This window comes from Pyrus communis, chromosome 16 (assembly GCF_963583255.1).
Source record: "Pyrus communis chromosome 16, drPyrComm1.1, whole genome shotgun sequence".
In the NCBI taxonomy this organism is placed as follows: Eukaryota; Viridiplantae; Streptophyta; class Magnoliopsida; order Rosales; family Rosaceae; genus Pyrus; species Pyrus communis.
The window spans coordinates 8,410,054-8,433,258 of record NC_084818.1 but is presented as its reverse complement, the minus strand read 5'-3'; the positions used below and the strand labels follow the sequence as shown (position 1 = coordinate 8,433,258).

Genomic DNA, 23,205 nt, shown 5'->3' with positions numbered 1-23,205 from the left:
TGTGCCGTAGCAAGGAGAAAGAAGGAAAGACTCTTGGATGCTCAAGCTTCGTCGTTGGTGCATTCTAGGTGTAATTCGTTTTATGATTTCAATGTTTAATTTATTTTCCTTTCATTTTGCTATGAACATGAGTGGCTAAACCCCTATTGGTTAGGGGTGATTTCGAAGCCATAACTATGTGTGCAAGTTGATTTGATAAATTCCAGTTATGAGTTCTTGAATCGTGAATGCAATTGGCTTAACTGTGCGAGTAATAACGTATTTGTGTTTGTTAATTAGGGGTCGACACATAATTGGCTTGCATGAATATGATGCTAGAATATAAGTTTGTTTCACATAATTGTCACACACTTATATTCACAAGTAGTGAAGGTTGCTAGTCACAATCGCGTTAAGTTCAATTCCTAGCATAAGTGTCATGATGTCATAGTCACAAGTGCTTTGTCAATGCTTATAGTTTTCATTGAACGTAATGATCTTTGATTGTATCTTTATTATGATGTCATGTAAGGAACTTTTGAAGAATGCTTTGGGTTGTCGTATGATGTCATCCAATTCAATAACACAAGGAAAACTTGAGAATTAACTAGTGATGTCACGGTTAATTTGGGGCATTGTCATTCATAATTCTATGAAGGAATAACTGGAAATCAAGTCATTTGCATACTTGTCATGTGTGGAGAAAGAACCCCTAACTAGTCCATCATCCATTAAAAACCCCAAAAACATTTCAAAATCAGTTTTACTTTGCAATCTGTTTTCTCAACTTTAATTTCGTCCAAATCAAATCCTCCTTTACTTTGAAGTCTCAATTTAGTTAGAAATTATTTTGGTTCATGTTTTTAAGTGTTTTGAGTCAAGTTTTCAACCAATTTCGTCCAAATTAGTGTAGGTGCTCAAAACTGCCCAGAAAGTGGTTTTTAGGCAGTTTTGAGTCTTCTAGTTGCTGTTTTGAGTTTTTGTTTTGTTTTAGTGTTTTAACTTTGGTTTTTCATTCTTTGAGTCCAACTTAGTGTTTTTAACTTTGTTTTGGAGTTCTTAGGTCAGTTTTCAAGAGTTTAGCAATCCCTCCTAATCCCCGGTTTTGAACGATCCCTACTTACATACTTTGCTACAATTGTCAGAAGAGGGTTTAATTTGTGTGCTTAATATATTTCGCATCAATATGCTTGAGGAAAATCTTTTATTTCTAAATAACTTCTACCCATGAACTGAAAATTCCAGGGTTTCCTCCTTTAAAAACAACATAGAAATTAAAATTTTTGCCTTCTGGAAAAACATTTTGAGGACGAAGTCCAATAGTTTCTGGAAAGCTTGACTTGTTTTGTAAATTCTGTAAATTGTGAATACTTATATTTATCTGACTAAAGACATATGCAAGACAATTTAAAGTATGCTGGTTTTGCCATTGATTGACTACCGACCCTAAAGTTGGCCAATGACACTTTGGCCATGTGGTTTTTCCATTGACTGATTATTGGCCTTAAAGTCGGCCAATAATACTTTGGCCATGATGGTTTTTCCATTGACTGACTATTGGCCCTAAAGTCGGCCAATAATACTATGGCCATGATGGTTTTTCCATTAACTGACTATTGACCTGAAGCATACTTATTTTTATTTCTTACACATTTTTTTGTTTATTTCTGTTTTTTTATCTTCTTTCATTAAATTGATCCGACAGTTGCAAATTAAGAAGATGTGTATGAAGTTCTTAAATTAATACAGAGAGCCCTTCTTGATTATCCACACACAGCCCATACAGATAATGTGGTTCTCTAATTTTTCTTTACTAGTTTGGAATAGTAAAATTAACGGTAAAAATAAACAAATTAATGAAGGTATTATAACAATTGAAAATATATATTAAAGGCTTAACTCTGTTTTTTATTAAAGTAGTTTTTGAAAGTAACCTACATATTGTTTTTAAAAATTATTGTCTGGGAGCCATTGATTTAAAAAAAAAACAACATATTTTACTTTTACCGTACTTTTTTACCGCTTAACTTTAAAGTGAATCAGTTTTTGGTGAAAAAAATTCAATACCATAGATGACCTTAATAAGTTGAAATACCAAAGATAAACCCATAATTCTCCGTGATGAGTCTGAAGACACGACAATTTCTCGACAAGGAGGGCAAAACTTCAAAGTCAATTACTCAATCAACTCATTCGGTAGTATCAAAATTCAACCATGTGGGATCTGCCAAGAACACAAATATGAACGTCCATTTATTAAGCAAGTGGTGGTGATTTGCGATCTGCCATGGTCTACACGCAAGGGAGGAAAATTAATTGTATTAAATGAGTCCACACTATCGTGACATTCCGGTCTAAAAATGCAACTTTTCCAGTCGTTTGGTCTCTCTTACTATCTTCTCTCTTCGTCTTGCTCGCGTCTATCGTCGCCGTGTTCTCTTCGTGCTTTTGTTGCTCTTCACTTCTTCAGTCATTTGGTCTCTCTTGCTATCTTCTCTCTTCATCTCGCTCAGTCTCAAACTGGATAGTTTTGCGGTGAGTTATTCCAATCTCTTATCTGGGACTTTATTTTTCTAACTGCATGGATTGTGTTTTGTTGAAATTTAAATACAAGAAACTTTTAATTTTTCTGGGTTCAATTTTAAATCAGATTCCGTTATTGGGTTGTTATCAACCATTGAATTGGTTTTGGAGTTTTCGTTTGATCAGAGAGATATGTTGTGGGTTTTGGCCAATTTCTAGTGTGTTTTTTTCAAGCCTTGAATTTTGTAAGGACTGTTTCATTATTTAGAGAGGTAGTTTGACCCCATTGACGAATTTTTCACAGCAGCTTCAAATCAACCTCTCTCCTCTCAGTCGGTCGCTCTGTTTCTTCTACAGGTTTATCCATGTATACAGTTATGTACATATATATAATCGATTTCTACTACACTTTTACATCTTTCGAATGAAAAATTGATTTTTTTATTTATTTGGGTTTCTGAAGTTCCGGGACGAGTTCGTCGCGGCCAAAGTTGATTCTTTTGATTCCAAAGTTGCCTCCTTTATATCTCACAAAGCAGTGCCGAAATTCTATATTTAGAAAGAAAAAAAATTATTGATATTTTAATATTTTTTTTCGTGATTTTCTTATGAAATTTGGATTTTTGTGTGTTTGGATTTGACTAAAGTTCTTGAATTTTATCAGTAAGTTTGTGTTTCTTTCTCGATTTTTTTATGAAATTTTGAAATTTTGACTAATGGGGTTTTGTTAAAATTTTGTATTTCTCTATGAGTGATGCAAAGTGGTTGTGCTTCATGTTGTAGTAACCTCGGGTGCATAATTGACTTGATCTTTCATTGTATTTCTCTATGAGTGATACAAAATCCATCTGAAGAAGACACGGAAGAAGAACCATTGATAGTTGCACATCTGTGTTGCAGAGATTTGATTCAAATTGGTGGATTTGGGTAAGAAACTAAGAAACCCCAAAATGGACATGCATGTGTTTCTCTTTGTGAGATATAAGGGATTGAGGAATTTTGAGAGTGTGGCTAGCTAAGGAAATAGAGAAGGAATAATTTTTTTGTTTGGGATCCAGAGTTTACTGCAAAGTTGCTTTCTCTTTATTTTTTGTTGTTTTAATATCATTTGTTCATGTATTTGAATGCATTTTTTTATTTATTTCTGCCTATTTATCTAAACCCCTATTCAATTTGTTGGAATTCATCAGAGAGTATTGGGTCTAATCATTTCCTTTTAATTTTTCAGGTTTTTTTTTTTTCTATAGAGGAGTTGCAGGTGTCCATGTCAGATTCATAAGGAAAAAGAACCATTTTTCTGGATATATTAAAACATGTAAGAAATTGTTCTCTACTAACATATTAGGAAAAAATAGAATTCTTCCAGTAAATTTGTTCTCTTTTGTTTAAATAGTTTAGGCAATATGGACAGATTACTTCAAAATTCAAATTGAATGATGGTTTATTGGTGTGAATTATGTTACATGTTTAGTTTCTTTTAGTTTTACTATTCTGATAGATGTGTATGTATTAATATTCAATTTATCCCTATTCTCTTATGGTGTTTACTAAACTGTTGTGCACTATTGCTGCACAACCTCTGATGGTTCCATTGTTGGGCAAAAATTTGAGATTAAATTTAATTACAAAATAAAAAAACTAGATTGCTGCATAGACTCTGATGTTGTTTGCATATTTAGTTGTTTTGTAACTTAGTTGATTTGGGTTTGTAAAGTTTTTTTTGTTTTTGTCTTGGAGGCACTGGCTTGCAGGTTTTCGAATGTTAAATTGTTTACTCCTTGCCATAATATATTCTACAATAACATGTTAACAATTGTTTTAGACAACATGATCTGACCGCATTTCCAAAGCAAAATAAAAAATGTAATGATCAACTCACATGTTAAAAAAAGAGTAAATTGTAGCAATGGTTTCTCAACTTTAATCAAATTGGAGCAATGATCCCTCAACTAAAAAATCATTATCATTGGTCCATCAACTTAACAAAATGTGTAGCTATAGTCCTTTTCATCAATTTCGTCAAAATTTTGTCAAAATAAATTATGTTGGAATAACCATTGATATAATAAGGGTCCCTCAACTCATCAAAGTGTGTACTTATGGTCATTTTTGTCAACTACATCAAATTTTTTGTCAAAACGAGTTATGTTGGAAGGACCATTGCTACAATTGGGTTAAAGTTAAGGTAACATTTCTCCAGTTGAATTAAAGTTGAGAGACCAATGGTCATGGATTTTTAGTTGAGGGACTATAGCTGCACGTTTTGATGAGTTGAGGGACCAATGGTAATGTATTTTTAGCTGAGGGACCATTGCTCCAATTAAGTTAAAGTTAAGAGATCATAGCTATAATTTACTCTTAAAAAAATTATAAATTTAAAGAACATAGATTAACCACCACTGCCTGCTTAGTTTAACACAGATTTCCTCCACTTGATTGCTAAGAAAATGTTCAGAAACAAAACAACTTAATTTTAGTGCTATTGTCGTGATGGATGCTATATTTTGACTAGCTTATTAAGTTTTGGATAACTTATGAATTTAAGGTCTTCAGTTTTAATATTTAAACATCAATGTGTGTTTAATTTTCAGTGCAGTGGTTAAAGAAGAGTACAAGAAAAAGTTCTGTTTATTTCTCCATAAAAGATTAAGAAAGGTGAGTTGGACATAGAAGATGGAATTTCAACTTTGAGTTTTAACTCTTTACTATTTATTGGGAGTTTTAACGAAAAGCCCGCGATACTGTTTATTTTAACGAAAAATCACATTTTTACACTAAAAAGTCAAACCTGGTACTATTTACTTTACCCTTTATTTTTGTGTTTATCGTTAAAACTCAAAGTTTTCAAGCTCTTTTCATTAATTTTTCTTTATTTTTTTATTCAATCTTTGGCAAGCCATCATACATAATAACATAACTTAGCATTTACCAAACAATTAAACATGTAACATAACTTAACATTTTTCATTTACAGTTGGTAGCCACGAATCAACTCACTATCAACTTATTACCAACATTGGAGTGTGCCTGAAAAGTGTAAGTCATATTGTTTAGAGAACTTTAACGAAAAATTCCCGGTATTATTTACTTTAATAAAAAATCACATTTTTACACTAAAAAGTCGATCATGGTACTATTCATTTTACCCTTTATTTTGTTATTATTGTTAAAACTCAAAGTTTTCACGTCATTTTAATTAGTTTTCCTTATTTTTATTCTATTTTATAAAATGAATGAAGTTCTAAAGTTTTTGTCTTGTGAGACTTAGGTAATATATATCATTTTATAAACATAACACATGCAAATACAAACAATTGTAAGCTGTATCGATGAAACATTTTTTATGTAAAATTTTTCTAACATTTTAAGTTTAAGGAATATTGATGACTGAAATCGTGTCATCAGTTTTTTTTCCATCAAAATTTTTCAATCGGTTGAGTTCTTTTCAAATATGTATAATTTCTTTGTGCAACGTCTCTTTTAGTTTTTTGGTCAAGCATTTTAAATCATTACCAACTATTTAGTAAAAGTAGTTTTATAGCAAATGCTTGAGCTTCTTGGAATACCTGTTTTAAAAATAAATGGAAAGACTAAAACTGTATATAGAGTTAAATGGCGACAGTCAACCAGATTTTGCTTGCAATTCCAGTCAGTATCAATATCTTAGTCATTTAACTATTAACACATATAACATGATAAAAATAAATTTTTCGAAACCTAGCATGCCATACAATGTCTCAAAACATATCTCGTATATATCGTAATCACTAGTGAATGTCCAATATCCCTCCAGGCCCCGTGCCAGCTCCCCGTCCCTATGCTAATTGCCAGAGGAAAAACATTTTTAGGCACTATGCCAACACCGTACCCTTGCCCGTGACGGAATCTATCCCTTTTCCCGTAGCGGAATAGGGACCACTAGGTAAGTACAAAACTATTGAACATACTTTTATTTGAAAGGCAACTTCATAGTATAAAGTCATCCATCATCTATACTATAAAGAGGTGTTCTAAACGTGTTCTAAATATTATATCTTCATCCATAAGATATTCTATAAAAAACACGGGTTATATGAAAAATAGTAATAATTCAAAGTAGCCTCAATAAGCATGTTATCTCATAAAATATAATCATTAAATCATGCTTTTCATGTATGCATTTCTACTATTAAAACATGCATATTTAGAAGGGGTCCATTCATAGTACTTCGCCGTTGAAAAGCCACACCACCTAGCGAAGAAGGAAACGTCACAAATAATTGCCCCTAAGCACATAAAAGGTACAATTAATAAAGCTCTATCCAAACGATTTAATTTGGGAAAACAGACATCGGAAACAGATTTAGGACGTCAAATTACCCTAAAAAGGGTCCCAGGTATATTTCGTAAAAGTTCAACACGGGAACATTCCAAAGAATATTCCTCGGAAGGTTCCAAGAATATCCTTGGAAGGTTTCAACCGGGTTTAGGGCTTAGGGTTTGGACTTGGGTTAGGTTTAGGTTTAGGTAGGTTGGGCTTATGATAATGGGTTAATGGGTTAAGGGTTTCTAACTTAAAATGGGTTTTAGGGCTGAGTTATATGAAGTTTGAGCTTGAAAGGGGTTTTGAGGTAAAAAGGTTAAGCGGGCCAAAGCCCAAGCTTGGCCTGAGATCAAAAGGGCCTAAGGCCCAAGTCAAAACGGCCTAACGACCTGGGTTTTGAAAGGGTTTGGACTTGGGGATCGAAATGGGTTGGGTTGCCCAATGGGCCAGGGGTCTCCATGGCCCAAGGGCCTCGCGGGTCATTGGATTATACGAAGAAGAAGGCCGAAACACAATCGGGAACTTCTTTAGCTCCGACGGAGCTCGAAACAACACCATTTAATGCAAACCAAAATACCAAAATGAAGCCCGTGAAGCAAGGAAGAGATCTATACCAATTTCGAGGTGAGTGGTGGCCGAAGTTGGCCGAAAAACACTGCAACCATCAGTCTAGTCCTCGGGAAACTAGGAAAAGCTTCCCCGGAACTATCTCTACATTCCAACATCTAACCTTATAATCATCATAATCTAACCTTAACAACAACTAAAGAGGTCTAGGATGCTTACCTTGGTCGACACACACGGAATCTCGTCGGAGAAGTAAGAGCATTGTGTGCACAGTGCGGTGCAAAGAAAGAGAGAGTGTGAAATCGCAGGGTGCTGAGGGGGATAAGGGTGATGAAGATATAGTGGCTGTGGTGATTGTTTATATGTGTGTGTGTGTTGTATGTGTAGGATCTCACCGGAAATGAGAGCACCGAAAAAGAGAGAGAACTAGGAGTGGGTCGGAAGAGAAGAAAGGGAAGCGAGGGAGATAAGTGAGGTGCCACGTGGCAGCAAAGACAGGGAACCGAGGACACAAAAACAGAAGGTAGGGCTCACCAATTTAGATCCAAAAACAATTTTTAAATAAAAACCCAAAACTATTTTTAAAATCAGGGGTGGGGTGTAACGTATATGACTTTGTTATAAATACGTCAAAGTTAGAGAAATAACCTTTACTAGTGACAGGAGTGAAACAGGTGTAAAATATTACGCTATAATTATAGCACAATAGGATGACAAATAAATGAGGTAGGAATAAATAATGATGTTATTGATCTTTCCTTTCTTTCTCTGTGTTTTGATTGTAGTCGAGTGCTCTATTTATAGAGCAACTCGCATTATTACATTTTGAAATTTACATCACATGACTTTAAAAATACGATCCTTTTGTTTCCAAAGTCTACATCACATTTGTGGGCATTGAAAAATCTGTGTGTGGGCATTCATAATAATGCCAATGTTTTCAACATTCCCCTTTGGATGCCCATATATCAACATCAGTTGCCTTATTAAAACCTTGCTTGGAAAAACCTAGTGGGAAAAAACCATAGCGAAGGAAAAAGAGTACAACTTTACTTGGATTGTTGATATAGTGTTAAATATGCTTATGTTGCCTCGTTAAAACCTTGATAGGAAAAACCCAGTGGGAAAAATTTTAATCGAAGGAAAAAGAGTACAACATGCATGTATCATGGATGCTCCCCCTGATATATATCTCTCATTGATTCCACATTCTCCAAATTTAGCTGTTTGGTAAGTCGACGTAATCCGATACTTTGCACTATCTTCTGAAACGTGCACTTTGGTAGAGATTTGGTGAACAAATATGCCAGATTTTCTTTGGAATGAATTTGTCTGACTTCTATAACTTTAGCCTTCTGAAGCTTATGTGCACTTGGAGATATGTGTTTGGTCTTATCGCCTCTTGATGAGTCCTTCCTTTATTTGGGCAACATAGGATGCATTATCTTTATGAATGATAGTTGGAGTGTCTGTCTTTGAAGGTAGACCACATGAATTCCGAATATGACGGATCATTAATCTTAACCAAGAATATTCACGACTTGCTTCATATAAAGCAAGTATTTCTGAATGATTTGAAGATGTAGCAACTAAGGTTTGCTTTATTGAGTGTCCTGAGATTGCTGTATCTCCATTCTTAAACACATATCCAGTTTGTGAGCAAGCTTTATGCGGATCAGGGAGAAAACCAACATCTGCATATCCAACAAGGATATGGTCATTTGTGGATTTCTTTGAATAAAAAAGACCCATGTCTATTATCCCACGAAGGTATCGCAATACATCTTTGACTTCTTTCCAATGACAAATTGTTGGAGTAGAGCTATACTTTACTAACAAGTTAACTGAAAAAGCTATATCTAGTCTAGTATATTGTGCTAAATACAATAAAGCACTTATTGCACTAAAATATGGTATTTCTGGACCAAAGACCAGTTCATCATCATCTCTTGGACGGAATGGATCCTTCTTAATGTCTAAAGAAAGAACGACCATTGGTGTGCTGAGTGGATAAGCCTTGTCCATACCAAATCGCTTCATGATTTTTTTAATGTAAGCTGATTGGTGGACCAAAATTCCACTATCACAATGCTCAATCTGCAGCCCAAGACAAAATTTTGTTTTTCCAAGGTTTTCAATTTCAAATTCGCTTTTCAGATATTCAGCAGTTTTATTGAGCTCTTCAGGGTTTCTAACTAGGTTCATATCATCGACATATACTGCCACTATATCAAATCCAGAGTTAGATTTCTTAATGAACACACAATGGCAAATGACATTGTTGATATACCCTTCTTTGATCAAATACTCACTAAGACGATTGTTCCACATTCGTCCAGAATGTTTCAGCCTTTACAATGATCGCCTTAATTTGATTGAGAGTATACCTCGTGGTTTGTTAGTTGTTTCAAGCAACTTAAGTCATTCTAGAACTTTCATATATATGTCAGTTAATTCTCCATATAGATACGTAGTGATGACATCCATAAGTCGCATGTCAAGTTTTTCTGAAACCATTAAACTTATTAAGTAACAGAACGTAATTGTGTTCATTGTACAGGAGTATGTCTCCTCATAATCAATTACAGGTCTTTGTGAAAAGCCTTGTGCAACGAGGCTTGGAATTTTGTTTTTCTCATTGCATTTTATTGTGAATACTCATTTGTAAACCACGTGGTTTACATCAGACAGGGTTTGGATTACTGGTCAAAAAAAATTTCGCTTTTCCATGGAATTTAATTCTGCCTGGATTGCATCTTTCCATTTAGGCCAATCCTACCTCTATTTGCATTCATCAACAGAGCGGGGCTCAAGATCATCACTTAATATGATTTTAGTGGCTACTGCGAATGCGAACATGTCATTGATGATTATTTAATTCTGATCCCACAATTCATTAGTACAAGCATAATTTATGGAGATTTATTTGCTTTCATGTACCTCTGTTTCTTCAGGTACATGTGTCTCATCAATGATATTTTCTTTTTCTGAAAGTACAGAATCATGAGTTGTGGATTTGTCATTCATTTTTTCTTCTTGAATGATCTCATTTGGATTCAGTTGTGCCCTCGTCTTTCTTTTTCGAGAGGTTGAATATTTTGAACCTGGTGGTCTACCACGCTTCAAGCGTGCACCAGATGAATTATTCGCTGCCACTTTATTTTGTCCAACAGAGACATCAATTCTTGCAGGTGCATTTGCAGCTGTTACATGTGATTTTGTCACTTTCATAGCATCATTAAATGCATCTGGCATTTGATTGGCAATACTTTGAAGATGAACGATCATTTTCACTTCATTTTCACATTGAGTGATACGTGGATCAAAATGAGATAAGGTGGGAACAAACCATGTCAGCTCTTGTCGTTCATCAAAGTGACAATCAGCAAAACGAGTTGTAAACATATCACCTGTCAAAGGTTCCAAATATCTAATGATAGATGGTGAATCAAAACCTACATAAATTCCCAGTCTGCACTAAGGTCTCATTTTAGTGCGTTGTGGTGGTGTAATAGGTACATAAATAGCATAACCAAAAACTCGTAAATGTGAAATGTTTGGTTGATGCCCAAACATGAGTTGTACCGATGAGTATTGGTGGTTGGCTATAGGTCTCAATCAAACCAATGATGCATCATGTAAGATGACATGTCCTCATGCAGAAACTGGCAATTTTATTTTCATAAGCAGAGTGTGAGCTATTAACTGAAGCCGCTTGATCAATGTTTCTACTAAACCATTTTGAGTATGGACATAAGGAACATGATGTTCAACATCAATGCCCAATGTCATGTAGTAATCATCAAAAGTTTGAGACGTAAATTCACCAGCGTTATCAAGTCGAATTGACTTAACGGGATAATCTGGGAACTGTGCTCGCAACTTAATTATCTAAGCAAGAAGTTTCGCAAAAGCTACATTCCGAATAGATAAGAGACAAATATGTGAACATTGGGTAGATGCATCAACCAAAACCATAAAATATCGAAATGGTCCATAAGATGGTTGAATAGGCCCACACATATCCCCTTGAATTCTTTGCAAAAATGATGGGGATTCAGCATCAACCTTTAGTTGTAATGGTCTAATTACCAACTTCCTTACATAACAAACCTTGCAAGGGTTATCATTTGAGATATCAATGTGTCTGCTCAATAATGGATGTCCATTAGAGTTGGTAATGATTCTACGCATCATGGTAGATCCTGGGTGACCCAGATGGTCATGCCAAAACATGTAAACTTTTGAATCAATGAACTTCTAGTTCATGACAGTATGTGATTCAATTGTCTTTATGTATGTATAATACAATCCACTCGTCAAACCACGCAACGTCTCCAATATACACTTTTGGGTATCATTGGAGGTATTGCATAGATACTCCACATTTTCTGCACTTTTTGTTTCAATGTGATATTCATTTAAATGTATCTCTTTAAAACTCAACAAATTTCGAGTAGATCGAGTAGCGTACAACGCATTCTGTATGGACAATAATGTTCCATTTGGTAACATGATCTGGGATTTCCCTAAGCCTTCAATCACATCTGATTGCCTTGATATTGTTGTTACCTTTACTTTTGTAAGTATCAGTCTTGAGAAATACTTTTGATCTTAAAGTATTGTATGTGTGGTTGCGTTGTCTGCAAGATAAATATCTCCGCTATTTCTCATGTTTTGAGAATGATCATAGTTTTTATCCATGCTCTTTGAGCAAGGGAATCACAGTTAAAAGCAGGTTATAACAGGAAATTTAAATGTCACTTTTATTGAATCTGAAATGCTAGTTTTGAACTACAAGTTCAGTACATCAAACATAAACGATTTAGTCAGATCGGTATACTTCATTCCCCCTTTCCACAATGAAGTTCAAGACATTTAGGTGAGTTATGTTCAACTGCCCTGATAAGTCACACACTGGATCAAGTATATCCATTGGTTTAGCTTGGTCGAGAAAATTGGTCTCGACATCCTTCTCCTTGAGAGATACTTAATACAGATCCACCAGATGTTTTGGGGTATGACGAGTACAAACACAGTGCCCATTGCCACCACACCTATAACATGCTTCTTTAGAGTTTCTGGGAGCATTGTTTATATGAGCTCTGCCTTTGTGGCGATTTACATTTTTAAAGTTTGGGCCTGAATTATGCCTTGAAACCTGGTTGTGAAATTGGACACCATGATTCTTGCCTTTCCTATTCCACCATCCTCGCATGTGGCCACGTCCTCATTTATAATTATTGCCACTAGAGGATGCGGCGTTCACTTCGAGGGAAGCAGCATTTACTTCTGGGAATGGTGCAGATCCAGTAGGTCAGGAATGATGATTTTTCAACAGGAGCTCATTGTTTTGTTCAGCAACCAGGAGCACAGGGATCAGCAGGTTATATTCAGTGAAACCTCGTGCTCTATACTGCTGCTGCATGAGCACGTTGGAGGCATGAAAGGTGCTGAAAGTCTTTTCCAGCATATCTTCCTCAGTGATGGTTTCCCCATAGAGTTTTATCTGGGAACTAATTCTGAACATCGCAGAATTGTACTCAGCCACTAACTTGAAATCCTGGATCATTGGGTGAGTCCACTCATAATGAGCTCTTGGAAGAATCACCGTTTTCTGGTGATTGTATCGGTTTCTTAATGTCTTCCAAAGAGCTAACGAATCTTTAACCGTTAGGTACTCGCTTTTTAGTCCTTCATCAAAATTGCGACAGACAAAGATTATGGCCTTCGCCTGATCTTGAGAAGATGCAGTGATCTCCTCCTTGATTGTTTTTGCAAGATTTCCTTCCTCCAGATGGATCTTGACATCCACTATCCAGGTAAGGTAGTTTTTCCTAGTAATGTCCAGGGCAACAAAATCAAGTTTTGCTATGTTCGCTATTTCCCGAAAAAAAAAAAAAAAAAAAAAAAAAAAAAAAAAAAAAACTGAGATGTGTAAGAACTTGCAAGAATATGTAATCTTGGGGATGTAGTGTTAGAACTTATGGTTCTTACAAATTCTTCATTTTGATCTTCAGGCCAAAATGATAAGCACTCGAAACTTCTGGTTTGAGATTTACATGATGAATGAAGAGGGCGATTGTACCGCACCATTCTCACAACATAGAATATGCGATTATTCCACACCACTTTAGTAGCAGGAAAATTGAAATACGCAGAGCAGGATGGATGACTATTCCGCACCACCTAAAATTGCAATGAAATTAAACAACAGGCAAATTTAAATATGCAGGGTATGATGGGTGATAATACCGCTCCACCTACAATTTGCAGTAAAATTAGATATGTAGTCGAAGATAGGGAATGATACCGTACCATCATGGATTGCAGTAAGATTAAATTTGCAATTCAAGATGGGTGATTGTACCTCACAATCTTGGATTGTAGTAAAATTAACATAAATAAACACTAGGTTAGTAATCAAGATCTACACCAAACAAGAAATCAAAGATATATGTAATTGTTAGGTTGAGAACTAAAAGCAGACATGGTATAAACAATTCTTTGCGAGGGTATATCCAGCAGTTGAAGCAGATGAAGAAGATGAATAGTAAAATCCTCAGTGGAAACATTTTTTTTTTCTTTTGACAAGGAAAAATGATTTCTTTCTGCGAAGAGAAATGAGGAATGGTTATATTTAGAGAGTCATGCTGATAACGTTATAACTATTCCTCATTTCTCTTCGCCAAAAGAAAAAAACAAAAGTTTCCTCTAAGGATTTTACTGTTTATCTTCTTTTTCTGCCTCAACTGTTGGATATACCTTCACGAAGAACTGTTTGCACTATACCTGCTTTTAGTTTTCAACCTAACAGTTACATATATCTTTGATTTTTTGTTTGGTGTAGATCTTGATTACTAACCCAGTTTTATTTATGTTAATTTTACTGCAATCCAAGATGGTGCGATATAATCGCTCATCTTGAACTGCAAATTTAATCTTACTGCAATCCATGATGCTGCACTATCATCGTCCATCTTGGACTGCAGATCCAATTTTATTGCAAATTTTATGTGGAGCAGTATTATCGCCCATCATACCTTACATATTTAAATTTGAATGCTGTTTAATTTCATTGCAATTTTAGGTGGTGCGATATAATTGCCCACCCTGCTCTGCATATTTCAACTTTCCTGCTACTAGAGTGGTGAAGAATAATCGCCCATTTTATGTTATGAGAATGGTGCGGTACAATCGCCCTCCTCATTCATCATGTAAATCTTAAGCTAGAAGTTTTGAGTGCTTATCGTTTTGGCATGAAGATCAAAATGAAGAATTTGTAAGAACCATGAGTTTTAACACTACATCTCCCAGATTATATATTATTACAAGTTCTTACACATCTCTTTTTTCTTTCAGAAAAGAAAATGACGAACTTGGCAAAGCTTGATTTTGTTATGTTGGACATTACTGCGAAAAACTACTTTACCTGGGTAGTGTATGTCAAGATCCTTTTGGAGGCAGGGAATCTTGCAGAAACAATCAAGGAGGAGAACAATGCATCTTCTCAAGATCGGGCGAATGCCAATATTTATCTGTCGCCACCTTGATGTAGGACTAAAAAGCGAGTACCTAACGGTTGAAGATCCGTTAGCTCTCTGGAAGACATTAATAAACAAATACAATCACCAGAAAACAGTGATTCTTCCAAAAGCTCATTATGAGTGGACTCACCTAAGGATACAGGATTTCAAGTCAATGGCTGAGTATAATTCTGCGATGTTCAGAATTAGTTTTCAGATGAAACTCTGTGGGGAAACCATCACTGAGGAAGATATGCAGGAAAAGATTTTCAGCACCTTTCATGCCTCCAACATGCTCCTGCAACAGCAATATAGAGCACGAGGTTTCACTAAATATAACCAGCTGATCTTTGTGCTCCTAGTTGCTGAACAAAACAATGAGCTCCTGCTGAAAAATCATTGTTCCCGACCTACTCGATCTGCATCATTCGCAGAAGTGAATGCTACTTCTCTCGAAATGAACGCCACATCCTCTGGTGGCAATAATCATAAATGAGGACGTGGCCACATGCGAGGACGGTGGAACGGCAAAGCCAAGAATCATGGTGTCCAATTTCACAACGAGGTTCCAAGGCATAATTCAGGCCCAAGCTTAAAAAATGTAAATCGCCACAAAGGCAGAGCTCATATAAACAATGCTCCCAGAAACTCTGAATGAGCATGTTATAGGTGTGGTAGCAATGAGTATTGGGCGCGTACTTGTCGTACGCCAAAACATCTGGGGGATCTGTATCAAGCATCTCTCAAGGAGAAGGGTGTCGAGACTAATTTTTTCGACCAAGCTAAACCAATGGATATACCTGATATAGTGTGTGACTTATCAGGGCAGTTAAACACAACCCACCTAGATGTCTCAGACTTCATTGCGGAAATGGGGAATGAAGTATATCGGTCCGACTAAATCGTTTAAGTTTGATGTATTGAACTTGTAGTTCAAAACTAGCATTTCAGATTCAATAAAAGTGACATTTAAATTTCCTGTTATAACTTGCTTTTAACTGTGATTCCCTTATTCAGAGAGCATGGATAAAAACTATGATCATTCTCAAAACATGAGAAATAACGAAGATATATTTGCCTTTCAGACAGCGCAACCATGTATACAATATTTCAAGATCGAAAGTATTTCTCAAGATTGATGCTTACAAAAGTAAGGGTAACAACAATATTAGGGCAATCAGATGTGATTGAAGGCTTAGGGAAAGCCCAAATTATGTTACCAAATGAAACAATATTGTCCATACAGAATGCGTTATATGCAACTAGATCTACTCGAAATTTGTTGAGTTTTAAGGACATACATTTAAATGGATATTACATTAAAACAAAAAGTGCAGAAAATGTGGAGTATCTATGCATTACCTCCAATGATACCCAAAGCGTATATTGGAGACATTGCGTGGTTTGACAAGTGGATTGTATTATACATACATAAAAACAGTTGAATCATATACTGTCATGAATCGGAAGTTCATTGATTCAAAAGTTTACATGTTTTGGCATGACTGTCTGGGTCACCCAGGATCTACTATGATGCGTAGAATCATTACCAACTCTAATGGACATCCATTATTGACCAGACACATTACTATCTCAAATGATAACTTTTGCAAGGCTTGTTCTCTAGGGAAGTTGGTAATTAGACCATCACAACTAAAGGTTGATGTTGAATCCCCATCATTTCTGCAAAGAATTCAAGGGGATATATTTGGGCCTATTCAACCATCTTGTGGACCATTTCAATATTTTATGGTTTTGGTTGATGCATCTACCTAATGGTCACATATTTGTCGCTTGTATACTCGGAATGTAGCTTTTGCGAGACTTCTTGCTCAGATAATTAAGTTGCGAGTATAGTTCCCAGATTATCCCATTAAGTCAATCCGACTTAATAACGCTGGTGAATTTACGTCTCAAACTTTTGATGATTACTGCATGACATTGGGTATTGATGTTGAACACCCTGTTCTTCATGTCTATACTCAAAATAGTTTAGCAGAAACATTGATCAAACAACTTTAGTTAATAGCTCAGACTCTGCTTATGAAAACAAAATTGCCACTTTCTGCATAGGGACAAGCCATATTACATGCTGCATCATTGGTTCGATTGAGACATATAGCCAACCACCAATACTCATCGGTATAACTCGTGTTTGGGCATCAGCCAAATATTTCACTTTTACGAGTTTTTGGTTGTGTTGTTTATGTACCTATTACACCACCACAACGCACTAAAATGAGACCTTAGTGCAGACTTGGATTTTATGTAGGTTTTGATTCACCATCTATCAATAGATATTTGGAACCCTTGACAGGTGATATGTTTACAGCTCGTTTTGCTGATTGTCACTTTGATGAGACAGTCTTTCCATCGTTAGGGGGAGAAAAGACCGTTCCAGAAGAACGGCAAGAGCTAATATGGGTTGTTTCCACCTTATCTCATTTTGATCCACGTAGCACTCAATGTAAAAATGAAGTGAAAAGGATCGTTCATCTTCAAAGTATTGCCAATCAAATGCCAGATGCGTTGAATGATGCTATGAAGGTGACAAACTCACATATACCAACTGCAAATGCACCTGCAAGAATTGATGTCTCTGTTGGACAAAATAAAGTGGCAATGAATGATTTATCTGGTGCACGCCTGAAGTGTGGTAGACCACCAGGTTCAAAAGATCCAGTCTCTCGAAAGAGAAAGACGATGGCACAACTGAATCCAAATGAGATCATTCAAAAAGAAAAAAATGAATGACACATCCAGAGTTCATGATTTTGTACTTTCAAAAGAAAAAATGTCCTTGATGAGACACATGTACCTAAAGAAACAGAGGTACATGAAAGCAAATAAATCTCCATAAATCATGTTTGTACTAATGAATTGTGGGATCAGAATGACATAATTATCCATGATATGTTCGCATTCGCAGTAGCCACTAAAATCATATTAAGTGATGATCTTGAGCCCCACTCTGTTGATGAATGCAAACAGTGGCAAGATTGGCATAAGTGGAAAGATAAAATCCAAGCTGAATTAAATTCCTTGGAAAGGTGAAATATTTTTGGACTAGTAGTCCAAACCCTGCCTGGTGTAAACCCCGTGGGTTACAAATGGGTATTTACAAGGAAACGCAATGAGAAAAACGAGATTGCAAGATATAAAGCACGACTTGTTGCACAAGGCTTTTTGTAAAGACCTGTAATTGATTATGAAGAGACATACTCCCCTATAATGGACGCAATTATGTTCTGTTACTTAGTAAGTTTAGTGGTTTTAGAAAAACTTGACATAGAACTTATAGATGTCATCACCGCGTATCTATATGGAGAATTAGATACTGACATATATATGAAAGTCCCAGAATGACTTAAGTTGCCTGAAACAACTAACAAACCATGACGTATGCTCTCAATCAAATTAAGGCGATCATTGTATGGGCTGAAACAATCTAGACGAATGTGGTATAATTGTCTCAATGAGTGTTTGATCAAAGAAGGGTATATCAACGATGTCAGTTGCCCTTGTGTGATCATTAAGAAATCCAACTCTGGATTTACTATAATGGCAGTACATGTTGATGATATGAACCTAGTTGGAACGCCTGAAGAGCTTAATAAAACTGCTGAATATCTGAAAAACGAATTTGAAATGAAAGACCTCGGAAAAATAAAATTTTGTCTCGGCCTGCAGATCGAGTATTGTAATAATGGAATTTTGGTCCACCAATCAATTTACATTGAAAAACTCCTGAAGCGATTTGGTATGGAGAAAGCTTATCCACTCAGCATGCCAATGGTCGTTCGTTATTTGGACATTAAGAAAGATCCATTATGTCCAAAAGAAGATGATGAACTGGTCATTTCTAGAAGTACCATATTTGAGTGCAATATGTGCTTTATTGTATTTAGCACAATGTACGAGACCAAATATAGCTTTTTCAGTCAACTTGTTAGCAAGGTATAGCTCTACTCCAACAATTTTTCATTGGAAGAGAGTCAAAGATGTATTGCGATACCTTCGTGGAACAACAGACATAAGTATTTTCTACTCAAAGAAATCCACAAATGACCAAATCCTTGTTGGATATGCAGATACTGGCTTTCTCTTTGATGTGCATAAAGCCTGCTCACAAACTGGATATGTGTTCAAGAATGGAGATACAACAATCTCACGGCATTCAACAAAGCAAACATTAGTTGCTAGATCTTCAAATCATTCTGAAATACTTATTTTACATGAAGCAAGTCATAAATGTTCTTGGTTAAGATCAATGATCCATCATATTCGGAATTCATGTGGTCTACCTTCAAAGACAGATACTTCAACTGTCATTCATGAAGATAATGCAACCTGTTTTGTCCAAATGAAGGAAGGATTCATCAAAGGCGATAAGACTAAACACATATCTCCAAAGTTTTTCAATGTACATGAGCTTTAGAAGGCTAAAGTTATTGAAGTCAGACAAATCCGTTCCAATGAAAATCAGGCAGGTTTGTTCACTAAATCTCTATCAAAGTGCACGTTTCAGAAGATAGTGCAAAGTATCGGATTACATCAACTTACCAAACTGCTAAATTTGGAGAATGCGGAATCAGAAGGAGATATATATCAGAGGGAACATCCATGATACATGCATGTTGTACTCTTTTTCCTTCGATTAGGATTTTTCCTATCAAGGTTTTAACGAGGCAACATAATCATATTTAACACTATATCAACAATCTAAGTAAAGTTGTACTCTTTTTTGTTCGCTATGGTTTTTCCCCACTGTGTTTTTCCAAGCAAGGTTTTAATGAGACAACTGATGTTGAGATGTGGGCATCCAAGGGGGAGTGTTGAAAACATTGGCATTGTTATGAATGCCCACACACAGATTTTTCAATGCCCACAAATGTGATGTAGACTTTGGAAACAAAAGGATCGTATTTTCAAAGTCATGTGATGTAAATTTCAAAATGTAATAATGCGAGTTGCTCTATCAATAGAGGAGTTGACTGCAATCAAAACACAGAGAAAGAAAGGAAAGATCAATAACATCATTATCTATTCCTACCTTCTTTATTTGTCATCCTCTTGTGCTATAGTTTCTTAGCTAATTGTACTAGTTTGGATGAGCTAGGTCTCCAAGGTAATAATTTTGGAGGAAGAATACCAATATCCATATCCAACCTTTCGACCTAAGTAAAGTATCTTACTTTTGGGAAAAATATGATACATGGAAGCATCCCTAACGGCATTGGGAATCTTATTAACTTGACCATTCTAACAGTGGAACTTAACTATTTGCAAGGTAGTGTCCCTAATGAAATTGAGAAGTTTCAAAACTTAGTGGAACTCTATTTGGATGGTAATGAATTTTCTAGGCAATCCCGCCATCCTTTGGTAACATCACTTCACTGACAAGGCTTTACATGCAGAAAAGTGGGGTTGAGGGAAGTATACCTCCAACTCTTGGAAACTGCCAAAATCTATTAGTACTGGAACTTGGTGATAACAATCTAACAAGCACCATACCTACAGAGCTTACTGGGCTTTCGTCTCTCTCAATCTCTTTGAATTTGTATTCCAATTATTTGATTGGTCCGCTGCCTATTGAGGTGGGCGATTTAATTCATTTCACGGAGCTAGATGTATCGAGAAACAAGTTATCAGGTGAAATCCCAAGCACTCTTGGCAATTGCACTAGTTTGGAGCGCTTGTATTTACAAGGTAATAACATGGAATGAACGATTCCTCAATCTCTTAAAGATTTAAGAGGCTTGGGAAAACTAGACATTTCAAGCAATAACTTATCTGGACAGATCCCTGATTTCCTAGGAAAGCTTAAAGCTCTCAAGTATCTTAATCTCTCATATAATGATTTTGTGGGTGAGTTGCCTAAGGAAAGAATCTTTGCAAATGCCAATGGTGTTTCTGTTCTTGGAAATCATAGGCTCTATGGTGGTATCCCATAGTTACATCTGCCTCCATGCTCCCAGAAAAATAACCATTCATCTCGAGGATTACTTTCCTCAAAAGTAGTCATCCCTACAACTTGTGCACTGGCATTCATAATTGCTCTATCATGCTTCTTTGGTGCTTGTTCAATGCTGAAAAAGTCAAGAGGTAGACCAACAACTTCACATTCTTACAAGGATTGGAAATCAAGTGTTTCCTACTCAGAACTCGTTGAGTCAACAAACGGGTTCTCTGTGGATAATTTGATTGGTTTGGGAAGTTTTGGTTCCGTTTATAAGGGAGTAATTCCTAGTGATTGAAGGATAGTCGCTGTTAAGGTATTAGACCTTCAACAACAAAGAGCTTCCAAGAGTTTCATTGATGAATGCAAAGCTTTAAGGAGTATAAGGCACCGCAATCTTCTCAAGATCATAACAGCATGCTCAAGCATTGATAATCAGGGTAAAGATTTCAAAAGTTTAGTTTTTGAGTTCATGGAAAATGGAAGTTTAGACTCATGGTTGTATCCAAGATATGAGGAGCAATCTTCAAGTAAGAGATTGGATGTTATCCGAAGATTGGATATTGCCATTGCTGTTGTTTCTGCATTAGATTATCTGCATCACCATTGTGAAACGCCTATTGTTCATTGTGATCTAAAGCTGAGCAATCTACTTCTTGATGAAGAAATGGTAGCCCATGTTGGAGACTTTGGTTTAGCAAGGTTCCTCTTGGAAGCATCAAATGATCTCTCCCTCAGTCAAAGTATGTCTGTTCAGCTAAAGGGTTCAGTAGGTTACATTCCTCCAAGTATGAGTTGCTGTCATTTGTGTTTCCTCTTCCTAGTAACTTATTGCTAAATCCAACTATTGTCTCTTTTGATATACATGATTGGATAAGAATAGATAAGACACTATTTTCAAGGTATGTTGAAAGAAAAAATACAAAAAATTGCCACCAACTTAAAGGTAAGATAAGGACCCAAAATCGGAAGACTAGAAGGGAGAAGCTTCTTAATGTCTGAAATACCCTCAAAATTAAAAATCATTCTAATCTACCTCCAGTAGGCCATGAATTTAGACAGTTATCCCTTCCAATCCAATAATTTCTACCAAACAAGCCCCAAAACTCTATTTATGAAAAGATATTACTGCTTGCTTTTACTGGAAAGAAAATAACATAAAAAATTGAAATATGATATCAATTCTAAAAGTAAATTGCATATTACATTTTATTGTATGTATGTCCGGCAGAGTATGGCACGGGAGGCCAAGTTTTCATAATGGGAGATGTTTATAGCTATGGGATACTGTTGCTAGAGATGTTCACAGGAAAAAGACCCATGGATGACATGTTCAATGATGGTCTAAGCATTTACCAATCTGTAACCATGGCTTTGCCAGACCGAGTGATGGACGATGCTGATCCTTCATTACTCATCAACCTTGAAGGGGATGGGGATGTTAACGATGACGGACACAATATTGCCATACTACAAGAAAGAAGTGCACCCAGACGTAACAATCGTGATCTAGTGAAAGCAAAAAAGTTTGAGGAATGCTTGGTTGCAGTTATGCAGATAGGGCTTTCTTGCTATGCAACATCACCAAGGGAGCGGATGCTTATGGATGTGGTTGTAAGAAAAATGAGTTCAATTAGAGACTCGTACCTCAAAGTTTAAGAAGACTTAACAAGGACAATGCAAGATGTGTTTGTTAAAGAAGGACAGAGTTCCATATATGTGGCTTGAAAATTTGTAAACACCTGATAAACCAGTGATTATGCAGTTTAGAGCATTTGTCAAAAGTCATGTATTACTATTCCAAATGTGAAGAACTTGTTGGGATCAAAGTTTTCTCTGAAACTTTAGCCATTATTAGCAAAGATAAAATCTTTGTATTTCTAAGCTTATGCACAAACTGTGTAACTTTATGCACAAACTAACTTTCTCTACAAAAGCAGCAGATGCAGTCTCCTGTATATATGGATTGAAATGCCACAGTGCATACGTATTGAACATTTCTTACGAGGAGGGATTCAAACTTGAGCCCAAGCAAAGTAGGCAGTCCACCATTCCAGCATTGGCAACTGATAAATTTTTCTTTTTCAGATGGTAGTATTCTAAGTCTAACTTAAAAGAGGATGGGGAGATCCAAACTTGAGTGTAAAAATCCAGAAACAATGCCGTAGCCAACTAACCTAATCCAACATCTACCACTGCGCACTCATACTCACATATTGATTTCTATGTTTGGACTCATATTACATTTTATCACCGTGATTTTAATATTTCAATTTGGACACAAGGTTGTATTCTTTTAACAATTTTAGTATCAAATTATCAGAGAGACTGGCCAAAAGCTCTATTTC

General features: G+C 35.9%; 1 long non-coding RNA gene across 4 annotated transcripts; it reads left to right on the top strand.

The window, feature by feature from the left end:
- The first annotated feature begins 2,114 nt into the window (after positions 1-2,114).
- LOC137720110 (uncharacterized) lies at positions 2,115-22,783 on the top strand. 4 transcript variants are annotated; one of them, XR_011066466.1, is made up of 7 exons: positions 2,115-2,514; positions 2,810-3,429; positions 3,750-3,817; positions 5,094-5,157; positions 5,477-5,538; positions 6,296-6,424; positions 22,089-22,783. It is a non-coding gene; the product is annotated as an uncharacterized lncRNA (long non-coding RNA). The 4 variants fall into 4 exon arrangements; XR_011066467.1 differs by having other exon boundaries at positions 3,286-3,817; XR_011066464.1 differs by having other exon boundaries at positions 2,810-3,817.
- The last annotated feature ends 422 nt before the right edge of the window (positions 22,784-23,205 follow it).